At 41.1% G+C, this 24601-nt stretch overlaps 1 protein-coding gene across 8 annotated transcripts in view; it reads left to right on the top strand.

Moving 5' to 3' along the window:
• Positions 1-1384: 1384 nt before the first annotated feature.
• Positions 1385-24601, top strand: part of EDA2R (ectodysplasin A2 receptor) — a 44231-nt gene continuing 21014 nt past the window's right edge. For 4 of the 8 annotated variants that reach the window (XM_030806787.1, XM_030806786.1, XM_030806781.1 and 1 more), the window contains exon 1: positions 1633-1716. The gene's annotated coding sequence lies outside the window, so the exon portion shown is untranslated. Of the gene's footprint in view, positions 1483-1632; positions 1717-24601 lie in introns of those variants that run through there. The other 4 variants (XM_030806789.1, XM_030806784.1, XM_030806783.1 and 1 more) reach the window with 3 other exon arrangements.

Below are 24601 nucleotides of genomic sequence, written 5' to 3'. Positions count from 1 at the left end.
ATTTCAGAGGGCCCTAAAGTGCATTCATGTGTTTATTTATATTTAATAAACACTTCTATACCACTATGTCCCAGAAGTCATTCTAAGCTCCTTACACATATGAACACTATTTTGTATATTAACTCATATAATACCTAAAACAATCCTATGAGTAAGGGATTGTTATTTTCCCCATTTTACAGAAGAGAATCCTGAGCCACAGAGTGGTTAAGTAACTTGCCTTAGGTCACAAAGCTAGTAAGGGGTAGACCTAGGATTCCAATTCTGGCAGTTTTCCCTCCTACTAGGCCTGAGCCCACAGTAGCCTATTCTGGTCTTAACTCTAGCTAGGAGACAGATATGAAGTTCATTTAGGACTTTTTCTACTTCAGCTTAGGGCTTATTCAGCCCTTTCCCACCAAAGGCTTTTCAGCTGCTTTACTGAGACCCCACCCTGAGCTGGCATATAGCCTCTGCCCAGTACAGGAGGGGCCCCTCAGAGACTGACAATGGCACATTTCTTGGTCCTCTCCCCCATACCTTTGCTCAAGCTTTTCTTTTCCTCTACCCGTTATGCTATTTCCTCTTTGACCTCTTTTAAAACCTCCTAATCTATTGAAAAGCATTTGCTTTCCTTGTCAGACTCTTTTTTTACTCCTTCTTCCTACTGGCCCCCTAACCCTTCCAGTCTGCACCTCATAGTTTGGCCCTTAATTCTCTGTCTCTGTTCAGTCTATTTTATCTTCCCAGCTCTGCAATCTCTTCAAGGTCAGGGACTAGTAACGTTTCGGGATTTATCCACCGCTACCTCTGAGATCATAGATTAATAAACTCCCAAAGTGTCATTGTTTGAAGTGCCCTTAGAGACTATGTAGCTCAACCCCCTCCTTGTACAGACACTCAGGGGCCCAGAGAAGATGCATAATCAAAGCTGAGTGCCGAATCCAGTTTTCCTTTATTTTTAGTGGTCTTTTCCCTGCTTCATGTCTGCTGTCTTCCTCCTGTCACAATCCTACCTACCCTTCTGAATGGAGGAGTATTTTTTGGAGGCAGACCCAGAGCTGGAAAGTGGCTTCTCCGTGTGTCTGAAAATTTTGGCTTTTCCAACAATAATTTGCCCTGTCAAACTCCAAGCCTGCTAAGTCATGAATAAACTTTGATGAGCTGAGCTGCATTCAGCTGTGAAAGAGACAACTTGATGCTTTCTCTGGACCCAACTCCCCGGCCCTCTAGTCTCTGGCCCCCGCTTCAGTCCCAGGAGATTTGCAGCTACTGCCATACCGGTGGCTCAGTCACTGTTCTTCAGCCTCACATTGTGCCTCTCAAAGGCAGTTTCTTTTCGTAGCCACGCCTAGGCACTCAAACAGTCCAATAGCTGCTCTAGGAACTTCACGGGGGCGGAAGAGGTAAGCTTACCGTGAAAGGAGGGTTTCGGCTGTTGTTGCTACACGTGGATGTGAAATGAGTCAAGAGGAACTTTGATTACAAGGAATTTCATATACTGTGAGTGTGTATGCAGGCTGGGGCCTGAGGGGCGGGGCTGAGAGGCGGGGGCTGAGGGGCGGGGGCTGAGGGGCGGGGGCTGAGGGGCGGGTCTGAGGGGCGGGGGCTGAGGGGCGCGGGGTGAAGGGCGGGGGGTGACGGGCGGGGGCTGGGTGAGATGTGTGCTCTGCGCTGAGGTGGGTTTGTACGGGAGTCCCATTTGGGAGCAAGAGCCATCTACTCGTCCGTTACCGGGTGAGTGTGGGAACACCCCCTGGTGTGGCAAGGCGGCTGGGACCTGCGGCATCTAGATGCAGAAGTACAGAATCAGGTCAGGATGATCCTGCTAGGGTACCGCAAAATCAGAACAATTGGGAAGGCGCCCCGTGGCTGGCTGTCAGTCCATCCATTTGTGTCCGGAGAGCGCTTTCTGAGGCACCAGGGATCTGGGCTGACATCTCTAGGATCTTGGCGAGCCAGTTCCTGTAGGCTCTTACTGGATCTGCATTGCCTCTGGGAACATGCCTGGACGTGTCCAACAACCTTGAGCATCTAGTGTTGGGAGATAAAGAAGAGAAGTAGGCTGGGTGTTAGTGAAGGCGGAGACAGTGGATCAGACTTGTGGAGCATCCTGAGGAAAGCAGAACTGCTAACCCGCGTGGCTCGAGGGCAAGTCAGGGCTTGTGTAAAGAGCATGCTGGCTCTGTTTGGGGGCTTTCAATCCACCCCCTCACCCGCCAAGCTTGGTTTCACTTGATCTCTCATTCCTGGAAGCTGAGCCCCGGAAAGTGTTATTTTGATCCTGTCTCACCCCAAACGCTGGCCAAGACCCAGCAAGCTGCAAGAACTGGGGGACAAGAAGGGACCTGCCAGAGACCAGGCTAGGAAAACAGAGACTTCAGGGTCTGACTTAGACAGGTGTTGGCAGCGTTGGCCAATGTCATGCTGGGTGGCTGGGGCAGGAAAGTTTGGAACATCTTCCCTAGATAACTCCTCTGTTCTTTTCTTCACCCCAACATACCTTCAACTCAGCAGACTCACTGAGCACCTAGTCTGTGCCACCATGTGTGAGACAGTGAGATGTCTGTCTGAGACCTAGGCTGTGCCCACTGGGGCCTGACAGTCTCATCCTGGATATAAAAACACAGATAAATATTAATATAACACAAGAGAGGTTTAAAAAGTTAAATAAAAATGCTTAGATGCTGCCAAGTAAGGATCGTATCAAGCTGAACCATACGAAATCAGAAGAAGGTGTTTTTTATTCTTTTTTTGAAATTTTTATTCCTTTCAGGGCTCCAGAGCTAGACTATTTGCGTTCAGATCCCATGCTCACCATTTAACTTGTGTTACCATGGACAAATAAAATTACTTCTCGCTTTCTGAGTTTCTGTTAACTTCAGGCTAAAGTGGATAATAATAGCACCCACCTCATCGGGCTGTTGTGAGGATTAGATGAGATAATCCATATAAAATACTTGCACACACTTAGCACAGTGGCTGGCCCAAAATAAACACTCAATAAATATTAACTATTATTATTTAAGATAGACTGTGGCACACAGATAAGATTTCAACAGGTGGAGATAGAGAAGACAGTTTAAGCAGAGAAAATAACAGGAACAACTGCTTTAAGGCAGGGAAGCTCAGGGCATATGAAAAGAACACCAGCTGAGCCGGATTTTAGAGTACAATTAGCGGAAAAATGGAAGTTAAACTTGCCAAGGCAGATTGGTGGTAAACTGCAAACGACAGTGGATGCTAGAGTTTTGATTTGATATGGCAGACAATGGAAAGCCATTGAAAGTTTTTGAGCTTAAAAAAAACGTCAGATCCTCAGCTTTAGGAAGAGTAATCTGGTAAAAGGTTAGTCAGTTGGATTGGAATAGGAAAACACAAGAGGGGGATAAACTAGGGGCAGAAAGGGAACAAGGCCCTGGAACTGAGGTGGTCGCTGTGGGAACAGAAAGGAGGTGATGAATTTAACAAGCCATCACAAAAGTTGAATCTACAGAACTTTGTAGTTAATACATTATATGGAATTGAAAAAGGAAGAATGAGAAAATCAGAATCTCACTTCTGTGGATAATGCAATAGAAAGGGTATGTACCTTCTGAGCTACACACAGCTATTTTCAAGTCCTGGGTCTGCTATTTATCTGCTGTTTGTGATCCTAAGCATATTATGTACCTGACATTCCCAACTAGGATCAGTATTTCCACAAAACATTTAGAAGTATGTGGGGTGTGTGTGCATGTGTGTGTGTGTTTTACACACAGTCTGAGGTACTACTGCATTTAATGCCAAACAGATGCAACAAATAATTGTTCCTCTCACCCACCATGCCAGTAGTAAGCCCAATGAGAAGTCAAATTCTTTGAGCCTCAGCTTTCTAACCTGAAAAAGAGGGATAATAGTACTCACATCATGGTGTTATTGGGAGGATTAAAAGATATATTTCCTTTTATATATAGGGTCTAGCACAGTGCCTGACAAGTAGAATTGCATGAATTGTAATTTTCCTTTACCCTAATGGACTCAACATTAAAACATCCTTGCCAGCCTCTGTTTGAACACTTCTAGAGGGAGGTTCATTACTGCTTTCTGAGAGAGCCCACTGTCTTCAGGGAAAGCCTTGGACTGTTAAAAGTTCTTCCTTTTGCTAAGCTTAACTTAGTTTTCCTAAAGCTTGTACCTGGATATACTAATCATTCTCCCTGAGGCCACCTAGAGCAGTCTGTTCTTTTTCTTCCATGACAGTTTTTCAGAGATCTGAAGACCAGAGATCAGATCCCCCTGCATCTTCTGCTCCCAGGTCAAACAGCTCAGATAATTGCATCATTTCTTATCTGGCATGGTATCAAGTCAAATATGACTCTGTGGTTTTGAAGTATATAAATTGGGGTATGAGTATGTCTTCATAGTGATGAGGAATACTGCAAAAGGAACAGGATGGGTAAATGTGACAAAATTCCTTGTAATTTATTATTTTTTAAATTATTTTTTCTGGTCAGGAAGGGTGGCTCATTCCTGTAATCCCAGCACTTGGTAGGAGGCGTAGGCGAGAGGAAGGTTTGAGCCCAGGAGTTCAAGACAAGCCTGGGCAACATGGCGAGACCCTGTCTATATAAAGTTTTTAAATAGCTGGGCACTGGGTGCTGGGCACTTGTAGTCCCCGCTACTTGGAAGGCTGAGGCAGGAGAATCTCCTGAGCCCAGGAGTTTGAGGCTGCAGTGAGCTATGATCATGCCACTACACTCCAGCCTGGGCAACAAAGTGAGACCCTATCTCAAAAAAAAAATTAAAGAATATAAATCATTTTTTCTACTATGTGCTAAATACTTTCAAATCCATCATCCCACTGATTCCTTATCCCCAACTGAGGGAATTGCAGATTTATTTATATATATTATACAGGTGGCCAAACAGGCCTAGAGAAAATGAAACTTGCTAGAGATCATTTAGTTAGTAAGCATCTGTGCCAGAACTGCAAGACACATTTTTCTTACTCCAAGTTCAGTATGGCTTTTCATTTTCCACAGCTGTTAGGGTTTAAGGTGATAGATAGCTGGGCAATTACGCCAACTCTGGCACTAAAGAATGAGTCAAAAGAAAGAGGGATCCTACAATTACCTTATACCAGTTATTCCCTCTTTGAGAGAATTCCTTTCTTTAGATGTCTTCTTGACCTGCTCCACTTGAATGCTTCCTGCAGAGAGTGAGTCATCTTTTGGAGCCATTCCTCAGTGCTGAAGCTTCATATTGAAGCAGAAGCTGCTTTTCATTGCTTTCTTTCTAGAAACTAGCTCCACCCATGTATTGTCTTCTTGGGAGCTTAACAAGAAAGATATGAGTAAGTTTCACCATCAGTATGTAAAATACGACTACTATTATTTTGTGCACATAGATATGAGGATGGCTATACTTTGTCTTGGATTAGAGTTTACTGTATATATTTTCTATGTTCCCCACCAGACTGCAATCTCCTAAATTTGGAGAATATGGTTTATTCACCTCTGTTTTTCTCTCTTGCCACTAAGTTCTAACAGAACGCCTAGCATAGAAAGTACTCATCAAGTGGTTGCTGAGTGACCAGAAATTAACTCTCTCTATCTTGGGATGACAACAGTTATTATAGCTTCCAAACACCACCAAAAGACATCGTGCTATTCTCAAAAATAAAGGAGTTTCCATGTAATATATGGTGGAATCAAACACTGACATGTCCTCCTTCCAGGAGATTATTAGTCACCATTGTGGATAAGCCAAAAAGAGTGGGCATCACTTCTTCCCTTCTACGATCCACCTCTCCATGACCCAGCCCACCCTTTGGAATTGTTTCTGTTGAGGATAAAATGAGCCATTATTGGGCTGTGGGAGTTAGGAAAAAGAAGCTGGAGCCTTGGTAGTATAGTCACTGAGTAATTGGTCCTAAAGCTGGACCAACTCCTTTCTTTGTATATGGGAAGTAGAGAAGCCACTGGGCCGTGAATATGCAGACCTGAATTCTACTTTTAGCTCTACCATTGACCACTGTGTGACTTTGGGCACATTTTCTGAGCATTAGTTTCCTCATCTTGGATCATCAGGGAATGGGGTTAAGTTGTCCTAAATAATACTTTTAGGATCCCATGACTATATGTTTTCAATTATCTGACAGTCTGAAGTTTTAACTGGTTGCCAAAGAGGAGGAAAAAAACAACAACAAATGATGGAATGTGCTGTCTTACGAGTACTGAGGTGCCTGTTACTAAAGGACTTCAAGTAGAGCTGGATGATATTTCTTTACTGGGCAAAAGGCCACTGGGACTAAGATTAATTTTGAACTTCCCTTTGACACTAAGATTGTCAGAGTCTAAAAATGGTCTCAAAGAATGTGCATTTACATATGAAGTCATAGGCTTCTTGTTATCAGTCTCACCTTCCCTCCACAACCTCGCAAAGTACTATACCTTTCTCCCTTTTCTTGGGCATCTAAAGAAAAAATGAAGAAATATTTTGGCAGCAGCATTTCATTTTGTACAGACATGCCTCATTCTATAGTGCTAATTCTATTCTTCCAGTCCTTTGTTAAGGATGTGGACCTGGGTTGTGCTTGTATTTGCCCACTGGTTCGTATCTCTGCTCCTTTAGGATATTTTATTCCCAGGCCTATGAGGATGGGATGGAGTACTTGATTGCCATGGGAAAAAAAAAAGAGACCGTTCTTATCGACATCTTCAGGTACAGCTATTCCAGATTGCTTGGTAAATGGGACAGGGTGGAGGGAGTGTGGGGCAAGACAAACAAACTTAATAGAAATCAGAAATTGGAGTACTTGACTGAGTTTTATCCAGTCCTAGCCCTGCAAATAAATCATATCATGAATTCAATTCCCAACTGGGACAACTCAGCCAAAAGCCTTCTTGGGAAGTCAGCTTATCTCCCCTTCCAGTACTGCTGGTTGAGTAATTTTTTTATGATACCATAATTTTATGGAATCTTGTGGTGATTGGTACATGACCAGTGACTCACTTTGGCTGGGATAACAGCAGAGCAAAGCAAGAGGTTTCGGGTGTTAGCTGAGTGCTGGTCTGGCTTGGGGTTTGTCTCCAATACCCTTTGTTCCCCAGCTCTGGGTGGGATAGTAACAACAATCATAGCAACTCCTCACATGCGTAGCACAATCTGGAGTTTCCACAGCACTCTCACATACATTATCTCATTTTTCCCTTGAACATAATCCAGGGTAGTTTCTGTGCTTTTGCTCCCACTTGGGAAGAGTATTTTAGCAGTCAGTAGAAGAACATTTTCCCTCAAAATCAGCCTAGAGTTTGCTGTTCTTAATTTCATCCTATTTCTTTTATAACGGTATCTTTGTATTCTTGGCTACACAGTCTATTTTCCCCATTTGTTTAATTATTTTTCAGCAGTTGCCAAACACTAACCAAATATTTATATTTTCAATTTACAGTCTTCTAAGTTGTATTTGTCTTTTGAGGTTTGTGCTTTGTTTGTTGTGTGTGTGCACGTACGCATATGTTTTGAAGGCAAAACAATAGGCTCATCTGGTTAGCATTTACTTTTGGCCAACTGGAAGTAGCCCAGTTCAGTTGGTCATTAATTTTGTCTGTACAATGACAACAGCTTTTAGTAAAGATTTTTTTTTTTTCTTTTTCTTCCCCAGCTGGGGCATTACCTCTTGCTCTGTGCGCTAGAATAAAAGACAAAGGAGAATAGATGAGACTTCTTTAATTTTGTGCAGGTTCGTTCTCCTCCGTTGATATACCATTCCTGACATTGCTGGGCCAGATGTTGCTATCACTAACAGTTAAAATTCTTCAGCCACTTTGGAAACGTTGAAAGTAGCCCATTAAAAACTGTAGTACCCACCTGTGGTCTCTACATTATGTCTATTCCAGGCACAGATTTTAGTATACTTAAACACAAAAAGATAATTTACTTTTATCACATGCCCATGAAATAAAGTAAAAATGACACATCCTCAGTCTTGGCCTCCTCCACCTCCCAGTATCAATAGCTGAGACATTACTCATCCCTTACTTCTTAAAGCTTTGTCCTATACTACCCTATCAAGGTTCTTTTTTTTTTTCTTCTCTGGCTTCCTCTTCTTCATTACTGTCATGTATTCCTCCTCTTCCAGCTTCAAGTATATGAGTGACCCTCGATGTTTGGTTCTTCTTCCTCTTCTTCTCCCTTCTTCCTTCCTTCTTTCTTCCTTCTTCCTTCTTCCTTCTCCTTCTTCTTCTTTGTTTGAGAATGAGTCTGACTCTGTCACCCAGGCTGGAGTACAGTGGCACAATCTCGGCTCACTGCAACCTCTGCCTCCCGGGTTCGAGTGATTCTCCTGCCTCAGCCTCCCAAGTAACTGGGACTACAGGCGTGCACCACCACGCCTGGCTATTTTTTATATTTTTAGTAGATACAGTGTTTCACCATGTTGACCAGGCTAGTCTTGAACTCCTAACCTCAAGTGATCCACCTGCCTCGACCTCCCAAAGTGCTGGGATTACCGGCAGGAGCCACTGCACCCAGCCATTCTTCTTTACCCATGATTTAACTTCTGCCATGATTTACTTAGGCCAGTGGTTATCAAACCCCAGAGGTTTTTATTTAATTAATCTAGAGCATAGGATTTTTTTTTCAGTGCTCCATATGATTCTGATGTGCAGCCATAAGCAAGAACTGTTATTCTGGTGTTTTTATGCATTTGACACATCTCCAACTTCAACTTATATTTTACATATTGTATATGCTTGTTGGGCATGACCATTGAAATGTTCCTCTGTCCGCTTCAACTTCTCTATACTGAAAATAATTGAAAAACAGTGCATTTCCTTTTCTTTTACCAAGCTGCGCTCCTTTCACGCTTCTCATGGCACTTGAATTCTTCTGGTTTCCCAGGCGGAAACTCTCAGAATCTTCTCTGACTCTGGTCATTCTGTTTGTCCTCACTTTGTAAGGTATGTATCTCCCACCATCATTCCTCTCTGTTCCTATTGTAACCACCTTTGACCTGGCCCTTATCTCCTAAAGCTTGGGCAGGGGCAGTAACCCTATCAAACCATTATTTAAAATGCACTCAGGTTAACATTCATAAAATGCTTTTTTGCCCATCCTAAATTGTCACTGAAGAAAAAATTTCAGTGAAGGCTGGGAGGACCTCCATTCTCTATTTTAGAGTTCAATACTGCCTTGCAAAGTGTGCCAGACTCATAGCTTCTAAATGACCTTTGAGTTCTGTCTTGCTTTTTACTAGCCAAATAAAGATAGGTGTATACCTTCCCTCTGAGCCTCAGTATTTTTTAATCTATTAATTAAAAAAAATTCCATAAGTTATTGGGGTACAGGTGGTATTTGGTTACACGGATACGTTATTTAGTGGTGATTTGTGAGATTTTGGTGCATCCGTCACCTGAGCAGTATACACTGCACACTATTATCACCTGAGCAGTATACACTGCACACTATTTGTAGTATTTTATCCCTTGCCCCTCTTCACTCCCTTCCCTCCAAGTCCCCAAACTCCATTGTATCATTCTTACGCCTTTGCATCCTCATAGCTTAGCTCCCACATATCAGTGGGAACATACAGTGTTTGGTTTTCCACTCATGAGTTACTTCACTAAGAATAATAGTCTCGAATCTCATCCATATATATATGTGTGTGTATATATATGTCTATATATGTGTCTATATACACACATATGTGTCTATATATACGTGTGTGTGTGTGTGTGTGTGTGTGTATATGATTCTTTTTAGTTCTTTAAGGAATATCCACACTGTTTTCCATAGCGGCTGTACTAGTTTACATTTCCACCAGCAGTGTAGAAGTGTTGGCTCTTCACAACATCCACACCAGCATCTACTGTTTTTATTTATTTACGGATTACGGCCATTTTTGCAAGAGTGAGGTGGTATTACATTGTGGTTCTGATTTGCATTTCCCCAGTCATTAGTGATGTTGAGCATTTTTTCATATGTTTGTCGGCCATTTGTATATCTTTTTTGAAAACTGTCTATTTATGTCATTAACCCACGTTTTGATGAGATTGTTTGATTTTTCTACCTGATTTTTTTGAGTTCATTGTGGATTCTGGATATTAGTCCTTTGTCAGGTGTATATATTGTGCAGATTTTCTCCCACCCTGTGGGTTGTCTGTTTATTCTGCTGACTGATTCTTTTGCCATGCAAAAGCTCTTTAGTTTAATTAGGTCCCAGCTATTTATCTTTGTTTTTGTTGCATTTGCTTTTGGGTTCTTGGTCATGAAATCATTGCCTAAGCCAATGTCTCGAAGGGTTTTTTCAATGTTATCTTCTAGAACTTTTATAGATTCGGGTCTTAGGTTTAAGTCCTTAATCTATCCTGAGTTGATTTTTGTATAATGTGAGAGATGACATTCCAGTTTCATTCTCCTACATGTGGCTTGCTAATTATCCCAGAACCATTTGTTTAAAAGGGTGTCCTTTTCCCACTTTATGTTTTTGTTTGCTTTGTCAAAGATCAGTTGGCTGCAAGTATTTGGGGTTACTTCTGGGTTTTCGATTTTGTTCCATTGGTCTATGTGCCTATTTATATACCAGTACCATGCTGTTTTGGTGACTATGGCCTTATAGTATAGTTTGAAATCAGGTAGTGTGATGCCTCCAGATTTGTTCTTTTTGCATAGTCTTGTTTTGGTTATGTGGGCTCTTTTTTGGTTCCACATGAATTTTAGAATTGTTTTTTTGTAATTGTGTGAAGAATGATGGTGGTGTTTTGATGTGAATTGCATTGAATTTCTAGATTGCTTTTGGCAGTACGGTCATTTTCACAATATTGATTCTACCCATCGATGAGCATGGGATGTTTCCATTTGCTTGTATCGTCTATGATTTCTTTCAGCAGTGTTGTGTAGTTTTCCTTGTAGAGGTTTTTTGCCTCCATGGTTAGATATATTCCTAAGTATTTATTTATTTTTTTTTGCAGTTGTTGTAAAAGGGGTTGAGTTCTTGATTTGATTCTCCACTTTGTCGCTGTTGGTGTATAGGAGAGCTACTGAATTCTGTACTTTAATCTTGTATCTGGAAACTTCGCTGAATTATTTTGTCAGTTCTAGGAGCTTTCTGAGGGAGTCTTTAGAGTTTCCAAGGTAAATGATCATATCGTCAGCAAATAGTGACAGTTTGACTTCCTCTTTACCAGTTTGGATGTCCTTTATTTCCTTCTCTTTTCTGATTGCTCTGGCGAGGACTTCCAGTACTATGTTGAAGAGGAGTGGTGAGAGTGGGCATGCTTGTCTTATTCCAGTCCTCAGAGGGAATGCTTTTAACTTTTCCCCATTCAGTATTATGTTGGCTATGGGTTTGTCATAGATGGCTTTTATTACATTGAGGTATGTCTCTTGTATGCTGGTTTTGTTGAGAGTTTTATTCATAAAGGGATGCTGGACTTTGTTGAATGCTTTTTCTTCATCTAACGAGATGATCATGTGATTTTTGTTTTAAATTCTGTTTATGGGGTGTATCACATTTATTGCCTTGTGTATGTTAAACCATCCCTGCATCCCTGGTATGAAACCTACTTGATCATGGTGGATTATCTTTTTGATATGTTGTTGAATTCAGTTAGCTAGTATTGTGTTAGGATTTTAGTATCTATGTTCATCAGGGATATTAGTCTGTAGTTTTCTGTTTTGGTTATGTCCTTTCCTGGTTTAGGTATTAGGGTGATGCTGCCTTCATAGAATGAATTAGGGTGGCTTCCCTCTTTCTCTATCTTGTGGAATAGTGTCAAAAGGATTGGTACCAATTGTTCTTTGAATGTCTTCTAGAAATCAGTTGTGAATCCATCTGATCCTGGATTTTTTGTTGTTGTTGTTGTTGGTAATGTTTTAATTACCATTTCAATATCTCTGCCTGTTATTGGTCTGTTCAGGATATATAATTCTTCCTGATTTAAGCTAGGGGGGTTGTATTTTTCCAGGAATTTATCCATCTCTTCTAGGTTTTCTACTTTATGTGTGTAATGATGTTTATAGTAGCCTGAAATGATCTTTTGTATTTCAGTGGTGTCAGTCCTAATGTCTAACGTTTTGTTTCTTAATGAGGTTATTTGGATTTTCTCTCTTCTTTTCTTGTTTAATCTTGCTAATGGTCTATCAATTTTATTTGTCTTTTCAAAGAACCAGCTTTTTGTTTTATTTATCTTTCATGTTTTTTTTTGTTGTTTCAATTTCATTTAGTTCTGCTCTGATCTTGGTTATTTCCTTTCTTCTGCTGGGTTTGGGTTTGGTTTGTTCTTGTTTCTCTAGTTCCTTGAGGCACAACCTTAGAATGTCAGTTTGTGCTCTTTCAGTCATTTCCATGTAGGTGTTTAGGGCTATGAACTTTCCTCTTAGCACCACGTTTGCTGTATCCTTTTGATAGGTTGTGTTGTTATTGTCATTCAGTTCTAAGAATTTTTTTAATTTCCATCTTGATTTTGTATTTGACCCAGTGATCATTCAGGAGCAAGTTATATAATTTCCATATATTTGCATGGTTTTGAAGGTTCCTTTTCAAGTTGATTTCCAGTTTTATTCCACTTTGGTCTGACAGAGTGCTTGATATAATTTCAGTTTTCTTAAATTTATGGAGGCTCGTTTTGAGGCCTATCATATGGCCTATCTTGGAGAAAGTTCCATGCACTGTTGAATAGAATGTGTATTCTGCGATTGTTGGATGAAATGTTCTGTATATATCTGTTAATTCCATTTATTCCAAGGTATAGGTTAAATCTATTGTTTCTTTGTTGACTTTCTCTCTTGATGACCTGTCTAGTGCTGTCAGTAGAGTATTGAACTCCACCACTGGTATTGTGTTGCTGTCTGTCTCTGCTGTCAGTAGAATACTGAAGTTCACCACTATTATTGTGTTGCTGTCTGTCTCACTTCTTAGGTCTGTTAGTAATTGTTTTATAAATTTGGGAGCTCTGGTATTATTTTCATATATGTTTAGGATTGTGATATTTTCCTGTTGGACAAGGACTTGTATGATGATATAATGTCCCTCTTTGTCTCTTTTAAGTGCTGTTCCTTCAAGGTTTGTTTTGTCTGATATAAGAATAGCTACCTCTGCTCACTTTTAGTGTCCATTTGCATGAAATGCCTTTTTCCATCCCTTTTCTTTAAGGTTATGTGAGTCCTTATGTGTTAGGTGATTCTCCTGAAGGCAGCACATAATTTGTTGGTGAGTTCTTATCCTTTCTGCAGTTCTGTATTTCTTAAGTGGAGCATTTAGGCCATTTACATTCAATGTTAGTATTGAGATGTGAGGTACCATTGCATTCATTGTGTTATTTGTTGCCTGTGTATCTTGCTTTTTTGTTATTTTTAAATTTTATTTTTGTTTTATAGGTCCTGTGTGATTTATGCTTTAAAGAGGTTCTATTTTATGTGTTTCCAGAATTTGTTTCAAGATTTAGAGCTCCTTTTAGCAGTTCTTGTAGTGGTGGTTTGGTAGTGGTGAATTCTCTCAGCATTTGTTTGTCTGAAGAAGACTGTATCTTTCCTTCATATATGATGCTTACTTTCAGTGGATACAAAATTCCTGGTTGATAGTCATATATTTTTAGGAGACTGAATATAGGGCCCAAATTCCTACCAGCTTGTAGGGTTTCTGGTGAGAAATTTGCTGTTAATCTGATAGGTTTTCTTTTGTGGGTTACCTGGTGCTTTTACCCTTTCCCTCCCCTCCCCTCTCCTCTCTTCCTCTCCCCTGTCCTCCCCTCCCCTCCCCTTCCCTTCTCTTCCTTTCCCTTCCAGTCTCACAGCTCTTAAGATTCTTTCCTTTGTCTTAACTTTAGATAACCTGATGACAATGTGCCTAGGCAATGATCTTTTTGAGATGAATTTCCCAGGTGTTCTTTGTGCTTCTTGTATTTGGATGTCTAGATCTCTACCAAGGCCAGGGAAGTTTTTCTGTTATTGCCACAAATACGTTTTTCAAACTTTTAGATTTCTCTTCTTCCTCAGGAACACTGATTATTCTTAGGTTTCGTTGTTTAACATAATCCCAGACTTCTTGGAGTCTTTGTTCATATTTTCTTATTATGTTTTTTCTTTGTCTTTGTTGGATTGGGTTAATTCGAATACCTTGTCTTTGAGCCGTGAATTTCTTTCTTCTATTTGTTCAATTCTATTGCTGAGCCTTTCCAGAGCATTTTGCATTTCTAAAAGTTTGTCCATTGTTTCCTGAAGTTTTTATTATTTTTTCTTTATGCTATCTATTTCCTTGAATATTTCTCCCTTCACTTGTATCATTTTTTAGATTTCCTTGCATTGGGCTTCACCTTTCTCTGTTGCCTCCCTGATTCACTTAATAACAAACCTCCTGAATTCTTTTTCAGGTAAATCAGAGATTTTGTCTTGGTTTGGATCCATTGCTGGTGAGCTAGTGTGATTTTTTAGGGGGTGTTAAAGAGCCTTGTTTTTTCATATTACCAGAGTTGTTTTTTTGGTTCCTTCTCATTTGCGTGGCCTCTGTCAGTGGGAAGGTCTAGAGCTGAAGGCTGTTGTTCAGATTCTTTTGTCCCATGGGGTGGTCCCTTGAGGTAGTACTCTCCCCCTTTACCTATGGATGTGGCTTCCTGTGAGCCAAGCAGCAGTGATTGTTATATCTCTTCTGAGTCTAGCCAACCAGCAAGTCTATCTGGCTTTGGGCTGGTACTGGGGGTTGTCTGCACAGAGTCCTGTGATGTGAACCATCTATGGGTCTATCAGCTGTAGATACCAGCACCTGTTCTGGTGGAGGTGTCAGGGGATGAAATGGTCTCTGTGACAGTTCTTAGCTTTGGTGGTTTAATGTTCTATTTTTGTGGTGGTTGGCCTCCTGCCAGGAGGTGGTGCTTTTCAGAGAGCATCAGCTTCGGTAGTATGGAGAGGAACCAGTAGTACACAGGGCCCTAGAACTCCCAAGAGTATATGCCCTTTGTCTTCAGCTACCATGGTGGGTAGGGAAGGCCCATCAGGTGGGGGTAGGCCTGAGCATGTCTGAGCTCAGACTCTCCTTGGACAGGTCTTGCTGCGGCTGCTGTGGGGGTGGGGGTGAGGTTCCCAGATCCATGGAGTTGTGTACGTAGGAGGATTATGGCTGCTTCTGCTGAGTCATGCAGGTGGTCAGGGAAGTGGGTCAAAGCCGGCAGTCACAGGCCTCACCCAGCTCTCATGCAATCCAAAGGGCCAGTCTCACTCCCACTGTGCTCCCATAACAGTCCCAAGTCTGTTTCCAGGCAATGGTTGAGTAGGGCTTGAGAACCTGCCCTAGTTTACCCACCTCCCAGCTGTGAAAGAAAAGGGCTTTGGTTCTTCCCACTCCTGTAGAGTCTCCACACCAGATTCATGCCCTACCCCAAGTTCTGGCCAGGATGCTTCTCTCCTGGTTCAAATTGTTACAAAGTTCAGCTGGAGACTTCCTTTCCCCGTGGCATTTTCCCCTCTGCCTCTGGCCACCCTTCTGAAGGTTCCCTGTGGTTCCAGGCCTGCTTGGGGATCCAGCAAACTCCTGGGGCTTTTCCCGCTGCTTCCTCTACCCCTGTATTTTGCTCAGCTCTCTAAATTGACTCAGCTCCAGGTAAAGTCAGAAACTTCTTCTGCAAATTAGACCTTTAGTTTCCCCAGTGCGGGTGTGTGTTAAGGAATGGAGGATCTCCCTTTCCCACTTCTGCTGTTGGCGTGCTCACAGTATTTGGAGTGTCTCTTGGGTCCTGCAGGAACAGTCCACTTCCTAAGAGTGTCTGTAGGTCCTCTCAAGATCCCTGGTTTGTTCTTTCAGTCGTCCTGGAGCTAAAATGCATGATGCAAACCTCCTCACACTGCTCTGTCCATCCGAGTTGGAATTGCAATCTAGTCCTGCCTCCCGTCTGCCATGATGATCCCCCAGTTCTACTTCTTTACTGAGATCTTGAGCAAGATCTCAGATCTGTCTGTTCCTTCCTCATCATGTGATCTTCTTCTTTAATGTGTTTATTCATTTATTTATTTGAGACAGAGTCTCGCTCTGTTGCCCAGGCTGGAGTGCAGTGGCACAATCTTGGTTTATGGCAAACTCAGCCTCCTGGGTTCAAGCAATTCTTGTACCTCAGCCTCCCAAGTAGCTGGAATTACAGGTGCATGCAACTACACCTGGCTCAATTTTGTATTTTTAGTAGAGTCGAGGTTTCACCATGTTGGCCAGGCTGGTCTTGAACTCCTGACCTCATGTGATCTACCCATCTCGGCCTCTGAAAGGGCTGGGATTCCAGGTGGGAGCCACTGCGCCTGTCCAAATTTATTAATTTTTCATAACAATCCCTAGCTTCCTCCTAGGGATATGATGGTGATCTGTTGAGCTAATTGATGTAAAATCCTTTATAAACTATGAAACCTTTTACTCAGACAGGAGAGTATTCCCAGTATTCTGTAGATTTTCACCATTTTCTGATTCAACAAATATTTGTTTAATGCCTACTGTGTGCCAGGCACTATTGTAAGCACTGATGATGAAGTAGCAAACACAATATGTACCATGGTCTCATAGCATTTACATTCTAACTGGGGAAGAAACAAGCAATAAAGTACATTAGATTTATGATATGTCAGAAGGTCATATGTGCTATGGAAAAGAATAAAACTGGAAATGGGGATAGGAATTCTGGAAAGAAGGTGAAAATTTGAGAGAGTGGTCAGAGAAGCCTGACTAAGAAGACTGTATATGAACAAAGAACTGAAGAAGATGAGGGAAGTAGCCATGTAGGCATCTGAGGAAGAACATTCCTGCATGAGGGAACAGCAGATGTGAAGACCTTAAGATGAAGGCATTTCTGGTTAGTTTGAAGATCAACAAGGAGGCCAGCATGGGTGGAGTGAAGACAATAAGGAAAAGAGTAGTAGAACATAAGGTCAAGAAATAATGGGGGAAATTGAGGTAGGCATATCATTTAAGGTCTCCATTGGCCATTATAAGAACTTAATTTTTTTTAAATATGAGCCGTTTATTATATGCCAAACATCACTGTGTATATTTTGTGTTTTTACATACCCATTCGTTTTTGAAGTTATATCCAAAGCTATGTAGGGCTTATGTGCTATTATGAGTGAAAGAGGGAGCCATCAATGGCTTTTGAGGCTGGAAATGACATAATCTAACATGTTTTATCCCCTTTATCTTTATTTTCTATTCTCCCTAGAAAAAAATGGGTAGACCCCAGGTTTCTCTCTCAACAGATTCTCTCTGAATATGGGGGAGAGACACAGAAAAACCTTTTTTTCTGACTGCACTTTATTTTCAGGTGAAACAGACAAGGTCAGAGCTAAAAGAAAAGAGCCCTTAAAACTGTGATTTTCAACGTTGACTGCACATGATAATCACTTGGTGAACTGTAAAATGTTGCGTGCTCATGCCACATTTTTTACTAACTACAACAGAATCTTAGGGGAGGGACCCAGGTGTCACTATTTTTTGGCACTCCCAAGGTGCAACCAAGACTGAGAACCACTGGTCTAAGAGGTTAGCCAAACCAACTCCCTCGTGGTATGAATGGGGAACTTGATTCTAGCATTGGGAAGGGATATTCTCCTGATGGCAGAGCTAGGACTAGGACCATTCACTATGCTGAGCTAAAACAGGAAGCGCAAACTTTACAAATAGTGGGGCAGAAGGAAGATATGATGTTTGATAGTTTGGAAGGAGGTTATAGACAATATAAACCTTGGATAGAAGTGGCCTTGGATCAGGTCAGAAAATGGAAAGGCCGAGTGCCAACACCAAAAGGTAAAGCAACATTTGAATTACAGGCCAAGCATCTGGAAATGATGACACTGTACAGTTTAGAAGCTTGATTTTCAAGAAAGCAGTGTTCTCAAGGCTACGTTGAGCAACTTCTTTGATTCTGTCTTGTGCATGTGGGTGGATGGATGGGCTCACAGGAGAGGAATGGGCAAGGCATGGAGACCATCTGCTGTCTTCTTCACTGTTTTTAATCCCACACCTCCTGCACTGTCCAGGAAAAGCAAATATCCTGAAGTACTGAGTTCTTAATTTAGACATGTCCTTCTTTCCTGCCTACCCATACTACATAGAGAGAGCATGTTTCACCCCACAGGCATGTGTGCAAGTTGAGAAGAGCAGCAGCCACAAGCTGCAGCAAGAAGCAGCTGCACCCCCAGCAGCCTGGGTACCTCGCATCCAGCAGAAACTTGGCCACATCAATTATTCAGGGCATGATGAGCTAATTTGGGGATTACTATTGATGTCAGCTGTATTGTTTCTCCTGTTTCCTGTCTGCTTGCGTTCTTAATCGTCTGCATTATTTTTTGAGGAATTAGGACAGGAGGATGGATGGGAAGAACAGCCACATGACAGACAGGCAAAATAAGGGGATAACTCTAGTCATATTGCCACTTGTTGGCCCTTGTAAACACAATCAATGTATATACAGCACATACTTGGATAAGTTTGGGTGAGAAATTGGATTAATCAAATTATATTTGGAGGCCTGTATAAAAATATTCATAGCAGCTTTAACATTTTTGGGCGGCTAACTTAAGCAGTATCCTATTGGAATAATAAATTCAAAGTATTAAATAAAGCTAAAGAACCATCTTTTAAAATGAGATATAATTCACATACTATAAGATTTACCCCTTTAAAGTATATAATTCACTGGTTTTAGCATATTCACAAAGTCACACGACCCTCACCACTATCTAATTCCAGGGCATTTTCATGATCCTAGAAAGAAACCTACCTATTCAACAGTCACTTCCCATTTCCCTTTCTATCCAGGCCCTGATAACCACTAAAACTAGTTTATGATTGATTTCCTATTCTGGACATTTCATGTAAATAGAATCATACAACATTTGTCCTTTTGTGTCTAGCTTCTTTTATTTAGCATAATGTTTTCAAGGTCCATTCATGTTATTGCACATGTTAAGCACATCATTCTTTTCTCTGACTGAATAATTTTCATTGTATGGATAAACCACATTTTGTTTACCATTTATCAGTTGATGAACATGTGGATTTTCCCTACTTTTTGGCTATTATAAATAATGCTGCTAGGAACATTTGTTTACAGGTTTTTGTGTGAACACATGTTTTCAATTCTTTTGGGTATTTACACCTAGGAGTGAAATTGCTGGATCATGTTGTAACATGATGTTTAACATGTTGAGGAACTGCAAATTAATTTCCAAAGGGGCTGCATCATTTTGTATTCTCGCCAGCAATACACAAGGATTCCAGTTTCTCCACATCCTTCTCCCCCAGGCTGGAGTGCAATGGCACAATCTTGGCTCACTGCAACCTCTGCCTCCCGGGTTCAAGCAATTCTCCTGCCTCAGCCTCCCAAGTAGCTGGGATTACAGGTGCCTGCCACCATGCCTGGCTAATTTTTGTATTTTTAGTAGAGTCAGGGTTTCACCATATTGGCCAGGCTGGTCTTGAACTCTTGACCTCAGGTGATCCACCTGCCTCGGCCTCCCAAAGTGCTGGGATTACAGTTGTGAGCCACCGTGCCTGGCCGGCTACTATTTTTATTTTTTGGTAGTGGATATAAAGTGTTGTTTTATTGTGGCTTTCATTTGCATTCCTTTTGTTGCTGATAACACTGACCGTCTTTTCATGTATTTATGGGCCATTTGTAAGTCTTAGAGTGATATCTATTCAAATTCTCTACTCATTTTTAAATTATCTATCTTTTTTATTTTTGAGTTGCAAGAGTTTTCTATATATTTAGATACAATTCTCTTATCAGATATGTGATATAAAAATTTTTGTCTCCCATTATGTGGATTGTCTTTTCATTTTCTTGATGGTGTCCTTTGAAGCACAAACATTTTTAATTTTTAAATTTTGTTGGCATGTCATTTTTCTGTTTTTCTCTCTTGTTGCTTGTGCTTTTGTTGTTATATCTAAGAAACTACTGCCTAATCCAGTGTCACAAAAATTTACACCTATATTTTCTTATAAGAAAAACATTAATTACAGAATTACTATGTTTTCTTATAAGAAACTTTTATAAGAGTTTTATAGTTCTAACTCTTACATTTGGGGATTTAGTCTATTGTGAGTTAATTTTGTATATGATGTGAGGTAGGGGTCTGATTTGATTCTTTTGCATGTGGATATCCAGTTTCCCCAACACCCTTTTTTGAAATGATTTTTTTTTCTCATTGAATTTTCCTGGCACTCCTTAAAAAATCCATCAACCATAGTATAGCAACTCAATTTATAATGGCCTCAAATTAAAAGCAGCCCAATGTTTGCCAAGAAAAATATATAAACTGTGGTATATCCATACAATAGGATACTACACAACAATAGTAATTAACAAATGTTGCTATACAAAACATAATGGATAACTATCACAGACATTATATTTAGCAAGAGAAACCAGAAACAGAAGAGCGCATCTTGTATGATTCAAATTTATGTGAATTTCAAGGACAGGTATAACTAATTGTAGTGATAGAAGCCAGTGCTGTAATTACCTGGGGAGGAGTTGATATTGACTGGGAAGGGGCGTGAGGGAGCCTGCTGGGGTAATAGAAAGGTTCTGTATATTTATCTGGGTGGTGTTTACATGGGCATGTACATAGTAAAAATTTATTAATTTACTTAATCTTTGTGCTCCTTACTTTGTATATGTTGTACTGCAATCAGAAACAGATAGACAAAAAATCCCAGCATGTTACCCACATGAATTTTTAGAGCACTTCTACATTACCTCATCTGTGTAACTTCTGAGTTACACAGATCAGATATTCTCTGGGCAAGCTGGGAAGTTGGAGGAAGTATTTCAGGGTGTAGCTGACAAACAGTACAACTGAGTGGGTGATGGGCTTTAGTAGAATCAGAACCTCATCATGTGTTATACTCCATGGGATTGAGACGAGAGGCATCTGCCACTTCCCTTCCTCTCCCCAACCCTCAGTAATGTAAAGAGAACACAACCCCATGTCAGAGTTGGGGTGAAAAAAATTTTCTTGAGCAGCCATAACCTTAGGTTGTGGAGGTGAGAGGGACTGTTCTGTGGAAAATGATGTGCTATTTCGTAAAGTCCATAATAACATCCTCACTTACTTGCAAAATAATTTTTGCAATATTTGCAATAATATTTGCAAATCTGATTTTATTTCTTTTTCACTTCCATTTCAAAGGCAATTGTCTCAGAAAAGTTTCCAAACATTTGCTGACCAAGTTAATCCTATACCGAAATGTCTTGATGAAAAAAATCCAGCAAACACTTAGAACAATGTTTCTTTTAGCCAAGGTGGCTTAGGCACTGAGGGTGTCACGGAGAATCTTTTCCTTAAGCATCAGGTCACTGGTGGTTGCGATTAATGAGGAGGAAATTGCTATAGTGGCATCCATCTTAAACATGGCCTTCGTGCTCCAGCTGAAATGGTCAGTGAAGAAGCTTGGGTGCCTTTCCCTTTTCTTCCCCACACATCCCAAAAATGACAAATGTCCCCCCCTTCACTATAAACCTCACTCTTCTGAAGAGGAAAGAAGAAAGGGAACCTGCTAATTACCAAACGTCTCATATGTATCAAGCCCTATACTTGGTCCCTTAATATGTATTATTGAATTTAATTTTCTAAATTACTGTGCAGCATATTATTTAAACCTCCATTTTGCAGATGAAAAAACTGATGCTGACAAAGGTAAAACCATTTGTTTGAGGATGCAGAATTAAAATTAAAACTCAAGTCTACATGTCCCTAACTAAGAGCTTCGCTCTTTTCTTGAAGTGAGGTTACTACTATTGTTTGGAAAGTCATTATCTTAAAGAGAAATGATCTATGTTGCTAGATTCATATGCATAGTTAACCATAGTCCAGGGAATGTAGCATGTTGATAAGCTAACAAATAGTAAGCACTGTTGAGGTACACACTCTGTGCCAGGTGCAGGGCTAGGCACTGGGCATGCAGTGGTCTCTACTCTTGGGAACTTTACAGGTCTGTATATATTGCCAACTTAGCCAGAAGTTTAGAGGATTCAGCCACATCCTTTGTGATACTTTGGAAGAGTGTCTAGCTGCAGTATGGAATACCTCAGAGTAACTCTAATTTTCTGAAAACATAATTATTCTTTCTTTTTATTTTAAAAGGCAGTTACATATGCTACAGGAAACTGTTGATTACAGGGAAAAATTCATATAAGGTCTGACTTTGTCCCTAGGTAATGACATTTAACCCTTATTAGGTAGTTTTACACACACCCCCTGACCTCTTCAAAAGAGTCCAGAATCTATGATTTTGTTCTCTTTAATAAAGTCAATTTGTTAAGCGTTGAATGAAAGATAATTTAATTTGTATGTTTTGAATAAATAGTGTGAGAAAAAGAGAGGGAAGGCTGGGCATGGTGGCTCACGCCTTTAATCCCAGCACTTTGGGAGGCTGAGGCGGGCGGATCACATGAGGTCAGGAGTTCGAGACCAGCCTGACCAATATGATGAAACCCTGTCTCTACGAAAAATACAAAAATTTGCTGGGCATGGTGGCATGCACCTGTAATCCTAGCTACTCGGGAGGCTGAGGCAGGAAAATCACTTGAACCCAGGAGGCAGAAGTTGCCGTGAGCCAAGACTGTACCATTACACTATGACAAGAGTGAAACTCCATCAAGGAAGGAAGGAAGGAAGGAAGGAAAGAAGGAAGGAAGGAGAGAGAGAAAGAAAGGAGGAAAGGAAGGAAGGAAAGAAGGAAGGAAGGGAGGGAGGAAGGGAGGGAGGGAAAAAAGAAGGGAGAGAAAGGCCCTCTGTTCAATTTGGCATCAAGCCTGCCTTGCCTAGACAGAGGTTTCAAAGCCATGGTTAGAGAGACATGTTGGGGTTTAGGACACATGATGTTTATTAGGTGGGTGGAGCTCTAGAAACCAAATGAAATAGGATGTCTCAGACCCTCAAATGCCAGCAGCAGTTGTCATGGAGATTTTAAACGTCTATGTTGGGAACTTAGCTCAAGAAGAGGGCTACTTCTTGGTTCCTGCCAATGTTTTTCTGTTTTGTGGGCAAAAAGGGATATGAGAAAGTTGTCCAGAGCAGTTTCCTGGCCCTGTTACCGTGGTGCTTAACTTCCTGGTCATGAAGGCTATGAGAATACTGATGTTTTTTGTTCTCAATGAGAAGAGTGCATAGCAAGGGGAGGGAAGCATGCCTACTGAGACCAACACCACGGGCCAGCGATCAAATCAGCACAGAAGACAGTATGTTTAGGCCGGGCGTGGTGGCTCACGCTTGTAATCCCAGCACTTTGGGAGGCCAAGGCGGGCGGATCACGAGGTCAGGAGATCAAGACCACGGTGAAACCCCGTCTCTACTAAAAAAAAAATTAGAAAAAATTAGCCGGGCGTGGTGGCGGGCACCTGTAGTACCAGCTACTCGGAGAGGCTGAGGCAAGAGAATGGCGTGAACCTGGGAGGCAGAGCTTGCAGTGAGACGAGATTGCGCCACTGCACTCCAGCCTGGGTGGCAGAGAGACTCTAGTCTCAAAAAAAAAAATAAAGGAGACAGTGTGTTTATCTTATGCAAACATGGATCTTGTAGCCCCCTTTCCTTTGAATGAAGGAATGGGAAAGAATGGCCCAGCTGATGATGGAAAAAAGGTGCACTTATGGAATGCCATCTAGAATGATTTAACCTATCGCTTTTGGGGACTTTTGAGTAGAGGAGTGGTGGCCTCTGAAGGTACACATGTACACTCTCCTCTCTTCTGACTAAGAGTACACATTAAGGACTTTGGCACTTTTAGAAACCACTTGAAATTCACCCTAGTATGAAGTCATGAGTAAGTAAAGAACCTCATGCTACCTTTCTCTTTGAGTAGGATAAGCCCCATTTATGAATTACTTGAGCCCCTTCATTAAAATTCCTCTTTGTAGAAGACAACCTTTCTGCATACTTAACTCTGTCTTATTTTGTATAGCCCTTTAGAATGATTTGATGGACCTTAGCTCCTTTAACCCTCCCAAGAGCTATATACGGTAGGTGAAGAACATTCTATCCCTTTTGCTTAGATTAAGTAACCGAGGCCAGAAAAGACAAAGTGATCCATCCCAGATTATAGATTGAAAGGGTAAGAGCCAGGCATGGTGAACAGCCATCCCACTTTGCCCAGAACTGTTCCAGTTTTAGCACGGAAAGTTCCGTGTACTAGGAAACCTCTTCGTCCTGAGCAACAGGATTATTTGCTATCCTATAGCCAGGAATAGAATCCGTATCTCCTAATTCTCAGTCCAATGCTAGCTCTACTGCTATATGCATCTGTATTCCAAGAACTATTATCTGAGTAATGTTTCCCTATCTGTGCACCTTTGTGCACCAAAATATGTCTACATGCTGTGTCAGTCTCCCCTCCCATTCTGCCTAAGACAGAAGCTATGGCAGCTATTGGTCCTCAGAGGTACTGTGGCCACTGTTGGCAAAGAGAAACCATGTTCCAGCTTTTTCAATTATAAAATAAAGATGACAATCCCTATACTGCTTACCTCACTTGGATGTTGTGTAGATCAAATAATAATAGATGTGAAAGTACTTTCTAAATTGTTATGATCTGTTCACACATGAGGGATTGTGATTATTCTTTACCCCCTGGGCAGAAGCCAACTCCTTGTCTTATTACTCTCTTTAC

This window comes from Nomascus leucogenys, chromosome X (genome assembly GCF_006542625.1).
Source record: "Nomascus leucogenys isolate Asia chromosome X, Asia_NLE_v1, whole genome shotgun sequence".
Lineage (NCBI taxonomy): Eukaryota > Metazoa > Chordata > Mammalia > Primates > Hylobatidae > Nomascus > Nomascus leucogenys.
This window is presented reverse-complemented; position numbering and strand designations above follow the sequence as displayed.